This window comes from Centruroides sculpturatus, unplaced genomic scaffold (assembly GCF_000671375.1).
Source record: "Centruroides sculpturatus isolate CEXI.00-Female unplaced genomic scaffold, Cexi_2.0 scaffold48, whole genome shotgun sequence".
NCBI lineage: Eukaryota > Metazoa > Arthropoda > Arachnida > Scorpiones > Buthidae > Centruroides > Centruroides sculpturatus.
Window position 1 is genome coordinate 966,044 of NW_019384294.1, and position 9,996 is coordinate 976,039.

A 9,996-nucleotide genomic window follows, 5' to 3' on the forward strand; every position below is an offset into this window, starting at 1 on the left:
TACAATTTTAATCAGAATAATACTTCGCTACTTTAAATACACTTAAAAGTTAAATAAATATAAATAATAAAATGAATAATTCATAACACAATTTCATTAGATATTAAATTGAATTAAATTATTTTTAATTTTAAAGTCGGAAAATATTTATTAATTAATTAAACTCATTTAAATAAATATTCTTCTTAACGCTATCGAATAATACAAACTAAAATTCGAATTCTCTATGCAGCATTATTATGATTATTATATAAAATTAGAAAATTAATTTAATAAATGAATATTTGATTAAATTTAATTAAAATAATTGAATATTTTCTTTACAAAATTTTTATTTTTATATAAAAATTCCTAAAGTGAAAAAAAAATTCTATTCAATGTAATTCTAGAATTTTATTTTCTACTATACAATGCATAATAAAATAATTTGTAAAATTATATAATAAGAAACTGGGGAAAATAATCTATTAAAAATATTTTTCTGGTCACAAAATGATATATTTCGTGTAGTAAATCAACAAAAATGGAAAAGAATCTTTTGTAGATACGTTACAATTGTGAAATATTGCTCTTACATGTCAGAAATGCAATACAACTTTTAATATATAAGAGGCAATGAAAAGTGACCTACTGTGATTATTTCTATATATTTCTTTTATACTATTAAATTTATATCTAATTAATGATAAAATATATTATATATTGGCATTATAGTTTTTCATACAATATAAAATATAGGCCTGGTATGCATAATAAAATTTTATTAATAATTTTAAATAAAATATAACTTTATTGTTGTATGGAATGTATAATTTTTTAATTTACAATTTCATATTTGTTTACGATTTTTGATAATCTTTAAACAATTCCCAACTAATCGATCGCGAGTCCCGTTATATTCTTAGTATACTGAAGGGGCAAGTCATAACGTGAAGAGGTTGAGAAGTCCCATGCTAACGTAAATTATAAATTAATTATGAATTAAAATATATAGAGAAAGATTTTTTTGCATTTAGTTGAATGTTTTCTTATTTATTTATTGATTTTTTTCATGGGATAAATCGGAGTATAAGAGGAAAAACGTTTAAGTAAATTACTTCACGTCTTATAATTAAGTTAGAATTTGTTATAAAATAACTGTAGAAAAATTAATTTATAGGATATAGATTAAGGTTTATGGCATATAAATATTCTAAGAATTTAAATTATTAATTTAATTCACAATATTTTTTTTTCTTTGATCCGAAATGTCACTAAGCACCTTTATCCAAATAAACAACGATAATTTGCATATTATATAATATAAATTTCCGTATAATTTATATAAAACAAAGTAGCACAAGCCTAGTTAACACGAAAAATAAAATATACAATAGAGCAATTTATATGTAACTAAGAGTTCAGCCTGTAAATGATCGAAAATAAAGTTGAAATTCCAAAAATACATTGAAAGAGAAAGGAGGAAAAAACCAATGAATATGATTGAACTTATAGAGAGGGGGAAAACAACTAATTAGATGACATCTAAGGTTAATTTATAATGTGCACCGTTAATGAGAAAATCATTAATTCACTTTCAATTGGGACTTTCTTACCCCGCATTTTATCAACTTGGTATGTATTATGAATTGAACCTTAAGTGACATCTCACTCAAGCATTTTTTCAGATTTGTACTACGTTTAAAAAATTATTTATTTTTATTGCAAATTAATAATGTTTTAAATTCTAAATCTGTAAAGAAAAAAATTGAATTAATTCTAGTCTTTAAACTAATAAATAACTTTTAATATTGGCATTTATATTGGAAAAATAAAATAAAAAACTTTAATATCTGCAATGTTTGCAATTTATATAATTTTTTAGTGGATAATAACAGTAGCCATTTGTCCAGGAATTTTGTTTTTTGAACAAAAATACCCTCCAAACAAAGACCACCTCCGAACAACGGACACGGACGGAAGTAACCGTTGTTCAGAGGTTTGACTGTATTAAAACTTTAAAAAGTTTTTAATATTTTAGAACAATTTAATTAAAAGTTTAAATTGATTTAATGATTCTCATACATTTTTAGAGGACTCCGAGAGAATGGAGAACTGTCGACCATTTTGGGTATCTCTTTCGGAGACCCTGCTTATACAAATAGCAAATAACATAATGAATTCAAGTATAAAATTAGTATAAACATATGACGAAAGTTGTTTCATTATTTGGAAAAATTAATTAGAATATGGACAATTTTTCCTCTCTGAAGGGCCCCTAAAAACTTATGGGCCCCCCTCTCGTAGGGCCTTTTTTTAAATTATAAAAATCATAAATTTTTTTCTTTATTTTTATATTAATAAAAAGGGTTTAGTTCTAATCGCAGCCTGAAATAAATCATTTTACAAGAAAATATTAAAAAGTATCTCAATAAAAATAATTTTTTTCTTTACTTTGTGGTACAGAAAATAATATATAACGACCGAATTTGCTATTATTATTACTAATTTAATAAAATTTACTGTTAAAAGTATCGTTTTTTTTCAACTAAAGGTAGGTACTTAGAGATAAATCTTTTGTCCATTTATTTCATGTAATGGTCAAGGAATAATACCGAGATAATTGGGACCATACACATCCTGTCCATCTGCTATTAAACCTTAATTTCCATGCCTAGATCTGTATATCTAGCTAATAATTACATGTTATTCAGTAAATAACTGGTAAAACTTTTAATATTTTCTAAAATTAAATTGAGTTAATTTCAGAAGAATTATTTTAAAAATTAATTTTAAAACTTTTTAATATTCAAAGTTGAAATTTTGCTGTAAATTAAATCTAAAATAATTTTTTTTTTATTAATTGGTAACTAAATAATTTTCTCTTTTATATATATTTATAAAAAAAAAATTCAAGTTTTAATAAAGTAATTTATTCTTAAATAAAGTTTCACACAAGATATAAGTTAAAATGTTAATTCTGCTTCAGTGAAGAAGTTTAAACAAGGTTTTATACTAGCAAAAGAAGTAAAATTTGTTGAATTTTGTTTACTCACTCTCTCACAAATTTACTATGTTTATCTAACTCTATTTGAAATTCTTCAAAATTTGCATGGATATAACTTTAAATGTCAATATATTTTTAAACATAAATTAAATGTATTTTATTTCTTTATTTATTTCTCTATACAAGTAAATTTATTTATTTTAATTAATACACTAGGAACTGTCATACAGACAAAGAATTTTTCATCCTCCCAATAATAATATAAAATCCAAAATCAGTGGTGCCTTATAGCTTCATGGGGCCTAGGCGAATTCGAATTAAATGGCCCCCCTGTACATTGTTGACTTTAGACGTTTTTCTTAGAAGAAACTTCTGGGAAAATATTTTCTTATAAAAAAAATTGGTTTGAGAGATCCCCGATTGATGGAGACTCCAGGCAATTGCCTTTTTTTGCCCATAGGATAAATACAATTCAAAAGAATAATACAAAAATTTGTTTACAATGACGTTTAAAACACTTAAATTAATTGTTTGAAAAGATTTAAACAGTCTTTCAATTTTAAATTTATATATATATTTTTTAATTTTTTGTAGTAATTTATTGATCCATTTATGGCCAAATTGAGTGGTATTAGGCCTCTCAAATCAATCTAGAAATTCCATTTAAAATTGTTTTAAATATATTCATCGAAATACAGACAGACATACCGACGAACATAATGTAATAGCAATTTTTTTTTGTTTTAATGTTTAAAAAAAAATCTGAAAAACGTCTGTAAAGTTTTATTTCCAATAAATTTTTTATATAAATTTTATAGAATTCATGTAAAATATACTAGTCATATTTTGTATATAAGTATTGATATATATTGTATTATATGTATNTAAAGTAATTTATTCTTAAATAAAGTTTCACACAAGATATAAGTTAAAATGTTAATTCTGCTTCAGTGAAGAAGTTTAAACAAGGTTTTATACTAGCAAAAGAAGTAAAATTTGTTGAATTTTGTTTACTCACTCTCTCACAAATTTACTATGTTTATCTAACTCTATTTGAAATTCTTCAAAATTTGCATGGATATAACTTTAAATGTCAATATATTTTTAAACATAAATTAAATGTATTTTATTTCTTTATTTATTTCTCTATACAAGTAAATTTATTTATTTTAATTAATACACTAGGAACTGTCATACAGACAAAGAATTTTTCATCCTCCCAATAATAATATAAAATCCAAAATCAGTGGTGCCTTATAGCTTCATGGGGCCTAGGCGAATTCGAATTAAATGGCCCCCCTGTACATTGTTGACTTTAGACGTTTTTCTTAGAAGAAACTTCTGGGAAAATATTTTCTTATAAAAAAAATTGGTTTGAGAGATCCCCGATTGATGGAGACTCCAGGCAATTGCCTTTTTTTGCCCATAGGATAAATACAATTCAAAAGAATAATACAAAAATTTGTTTACAATGACGTTTAAAACACTTAAATTAATTGTTTGAAAAGATTTAAACAGTCTTTCAATTTTAAATTTATATATATATTTTTTAATTTTTTGTAGTAATTTATTGATCCATTTATGGCCAAATTGAGTGGTATTAGGCCTCTCAAATCAATCTAGAAATTCCATTTAAAATTGTTTTAAATATATTCATCGAAATACAGACAGACATACCGACGAACATAATGTAATAGCAATTTTTTTTTGTTTTAATGTTTAAAAAAAAATCTGAAAAACGTCTGTAAAGTTTTATTTCCAATAAATTTTTTATATAAATTTTATAGAATTCATGTAAAATATACTAGTCATATTTTGTATATAAGTATTGATATATATTGTATTATATGTATGTATCAAACGTTTGCAATAAAAGAATTATTTGATACATTTATGAAATATATATATAAATTTTTAAAAAATTTTTCGTGTAGATGAAAGATAGACAAGTCTTCAGTCATATTTCATCAGGAACAGACTTGTGTTGGACAAAAGCCAGTTATATATTTTGCATACTTAGTTTTTAAGCATGGATAAAAATAGTTATTTTTTAAAAAATAAGCTTGATTGAAGACAGAATTCTTTTCTATATTTGGCATATGTGCAGTGTGTTTACTTTAAATGACAAATGGTATAAATATACTAAATCATCGTTTCCAAATCGATGTTTGATAACCTGTTAAATGAGTATAAATGATTTTTAAGCCCTAATTATCGTTATATTACCAATCGAAAGTAATAAAACTTTATATTGGAATGCCTATATATGATCTAAGAGAAAATTGGCTTGCTCTACGTCCCGGGTTGAGTGGTTCTATTCAGAATTCTAAGCATATATATCACAGTCTACACTTAAACAGTGATAGAATATCAATGACCCAAAAATCTCTTATTATTGCAGACTTTTAACCTCATATGGCACAATCACGCATGCCAACATATGTCTTCCCCCTTTTTATTTTAAATATTAATCCACGAAAATCGCTTCTTTGCCTTTTAAACTTTAACATTTAGAAGATATATTTAATAAATATTTTTCAAAATGTTTTGTTGTTTTATTCTAAAATCAATTTTAAAAAATAATGTTTTTTTAAAGTTGTTATTAAATTCAACATTACGAATTATCTTTACTGTTAAAAAGTATCTACTTTTCTGTATTTCCCTACAGGCTTTTATCAGATAATAAAAATTTTACTTACCTTAATTAAAAAAGAACTCATGGTATGTTGACTTATCTTAACGAAAAAGTACCCAATCCATACAATGAAAAATTTAGTGAAGATAAGAATTTTCCCAAATGAGTTTTGTTAGATCACAACCGAACTTTTAATATTCTAAAATAGAATATTATAATACGTTTATTATTAATTTTATTTTGTTTATTTAATTTTAATTAAAAATAATTTTCTTCCTTTATATTTACATATGAATTATGCTGTCTGAAAAACTACTTGTTTGAAGATTTCATGTATTTTCCTACCTACTTAACCAATCCTATTAAAAAATTAATCAATTGAGATTATGAAGAAATTTTTACACAGTTACACTAGTGAAAGATCACCTCTAGCATTTAACAAGCAAATAATTTACACCAACCTATTATCGTAAATTATATTGAGAAGGAAGTAGTGGTCTAAAACCCACCCAGTAGCTGCAGTATTTGACAAGTAGTCCACTTATCACTATTAGCTACAGGCATTGGACATGCCACTCATGTAATATCAATTAAACACTGATTACTGAATGTGTCTCACTGTCACGTGTGACATAGTTCTTTACCATTATCATCCAACAATTCGTAAATCAAGTAGATTAAAACACCATCTTCATCTCTTTCACTTTCATTAACATAGCAGCTTATTTTTCTTATTACAGTTCATCGTATCATTTTACATATATGCTTTTATCTTAATTGAATAACAAAAGGGGGAATGTATAATTTATTCCAATACACGGGGGATTATTCTATAATTAAATTCATATATTTTAATTTTCTATAAATTACGATTGATTGTCTTTAATTGCTGTCACACTCCACAGATGGAAGCACGATTCAAATAGTAGTTTTAGAGGGGAAAAAAATATATAGGAGAGGTGCAAATGAGAAAGGGGACTTCAGAATAAAAAAATAACAAAAAGAAGAAAAAAGAAAGGGAGAGAAAGACAAGAAAAGAAATCCAATTTACTCAAATCACCTACCTAATTACAGCAGGTGCTTCGTCTCTGATGTTCACACTCCCCACTTGTGTTATCAATAGAAGTGAAGGTGTAATTTTGAACTCTGCTTTTCAAACAGCAAAGAAAAAGATGTCAGGTGTAATCTCCAACAACGCTGTCCCTACATTAGAAACTTGGCTTCAGATGATGATTAGACTAACTTAACACAATTTTGTTAATACCCCTCTTATGACATTTTGAAAATTTTAATAGATTTAATACCATTTTTCTTTAATCGATGAAATTCTTTAAATTAAAGTGTTAAATCGTCATTATTATTATTATTATAAATAAAACAGCACATTTTAAGTTATTTTCTTTAATCTTTTTACCTTACGTATAATATAACTTTCAATTTTCTTTCAAAATGTATGAAGCAGACATCAATAACCGTGATATTTCTTACCTTATAAATTATTTTTATAGCGTCATAAGATGATTTAGATCAATTTAAAGTAAAATTTATGATTTGTAACGACAAAAATAAAATTTTTCCACCTTTATTTTTCCCTTGTTTTACTCGTAATTGGTGCATGCCTCTCTAATTTCCTCTATTTAGCTTCGTGTTCTCCCTTATGATTTGTAGATAACGAATAGTATTTTAGTTTACAGGATTTTTGGCAATGTTCACGTGTTACATATTCATATCAATATCACACAAACTATCGTGGGATATCAAGTAAACACAATAGATGACAAGTTATTTTAAAAAATTTTTCGTGTAGATGAAAGATAGACAAGTCTTCAGTCATATTTCATCAGGAACAGACTTGTGTTGGACAAAAGCCAGTTATATATTTTGCATACTTAGTTTTTAAGCATGGATAAAAATAGTTATTTTTTAAAAAATAAGCTTGATTGAAGACAGAATTCTTTTCTATATTTGGCATATGTGCAGTGTGTTTACTTTAAATGACAAATGGTATAAATATACTAAATCATCGTTTCCAAATCGATGTTTGATAACCTGTTAAATGAGTATAAATGATTTTTAAGCCCTAATTATCGTTATATTACCAATCGAAAGTAATAAAACTTTATATTGGAATGCCTATATATGATCTAAGAGAAAATTGGCTTGCTCTACGTCCCGGGTTGAGTGGTTCTATTCAGAATTCCAAGCATATATATCACAGTCTACACTTAAACAGTGATAGAATATCAATGACCCAAAAATCTCTTATTATTGCAGACTTTTAACCTCATATGGCACAATCACGCATGCCAACATATGTCTTCCCCCTTTTTTTTTTAANATCTAAAAGTTTTTTTTTTTTTTTTTTATGGATTTTATTAAATTTATAATTATTATGCAAGTACTTTTGGGTTCTTTATGACTCCTTCTTGAACATTTTTATCATTAAAATCGAGAAGTGAATTTTTGTGAGTAATTTTCCATGCCCTGAGGTAATTTGCCCTCTTGCTAGTTTTAATGTTTTAGTTATTTGTAAAATCATGTTTTTGTTTGTTTTGTAGTTATCAGATACTAGTGCTTGCGCATATTTCTATTTCAAGGTTTATGTTTATCTATATTATTCAGTATTTAAAAAGGAATGCATTATTATTCACTCCAGTCTTATTTGAAATGACGCAGAATAGATGAGCTTATAATAGTGACGAGAAAGTTTCTTGGTATGAAGATCATACCAGTGAAGCGATGAGATAGTAGAATCTAATCAGAATGTTCAAAATACACTGCAAAAATCTACTCATCTCTAAAAATAGAGGGAGAGCCACGAAATTTAGTGTGCAAAAATGCTATTTGGTTAGATAGTTAAATGATTAAAATTTCTTTGCCAATAAATGCTATGGGCGTATTCAGAGAACTACAAACTATCTCATTCTTGAATTCATATAAGAAAAACCGTTCATACTGACTAACAAATTTGACAGGATTTGCTGCTTGATTACGCTAAGTAGTCTGTAAGTATGTGCAACTAAACGAATTTGACAGAAGTTGTATCACAGTATTAAGAAAAGCAAGATGGTCACGTATCGGACACCGTCTTGGTCGAAGCGACACGGTAGTTTAACATATGCCAACCAATTAATATCTGATTATTATTATTATTATTATTATTATTTCTTTATTAAATTCTATTATAAAATTAATTATCTGTAGTAAGCAATTAAGCGAATTACACTTTTCTGTAATAAATGTTTATGATGTTAATCAAATTAAAATTTAAACAAGTGCAAATTAGCAGATGGAGGAGGAAGAAGAGAATTTAAAAAAGAAAAAAACAAACAAAAAGAAAAAAAATTCTTCATTAAATTGATATTTTTAATAATGTTAATCAACCCCTTTCTAAGCTTAATCGCTTGACGTTACTTAGAATAAGAATATTAAGCTTAGGATAAGCTGCGTGACCATTAATTCCATTAATGAATTAGCTTCTAATTTAATTAACTTCTCCATGTTTTCCTTCACGCTGAAACTATCGCCATCTGGGGGTTTTAATGGTTACACATCATTACTACAATTTAGAGAATTAATGACGTTTTCGATCCCGGCCCACAATGGGACTGCCAAATAGTAAGGATTTTTTTAGGATTAATGGTATAATCCTAAAATGCAAGACATGTGATCTGCCAAGTATAGAGTGCCTCCTGGGTGGTTTTTCCCTATAGGAAACTAGTCCCTAGAACGTGAAAAAAAGTGGAAAATTTTAATTCCCCGTAGAAAACCGATATTTTCTTCAAGACCTGTTTGTTAGGTAAGAACCCGCGACCATTGTTTACTGGTTTTACCATTCGGATACTAGTGGGCACAAGGGTAATGAAGAAAGGTGCCACAAACCCCAAAAATTTTCAGGGTTTTTCGTCCTCCCCGAATTCGATTAAAGGTCTACTTGAGCCATAGGATAACGAAACAACCGTTTTTATACATTTAATTAAGTACAGTACATGAATTTAAATATGTATAAGTACTGTACTTATACGTAAAATTATTCTTCAACAGCTTATAAATTAAAATCATTACTAAAATTTTAACAATAAATATGGGATTTTTTAAAGAGAAAATCTAAAACAATTTTCATTTAAAATCATTAATTTTTAAAAATAAATGTTATAAAATTTATTATAAACACATAACATTCTCGTATTATAAATTTATTATCATAAAATTCATTCAGGTAAATTAAATCTTACAAATTTAATTATTAAATATTTAAAGAAAATTTATTATACATAATTTATCAAATTTTGTAAATATTTTAATAATTATACTTTAAATTGTAATTAATAAATACAGAATTTTAGAATTAAAAAAAAAAAAAATTGAATTACTT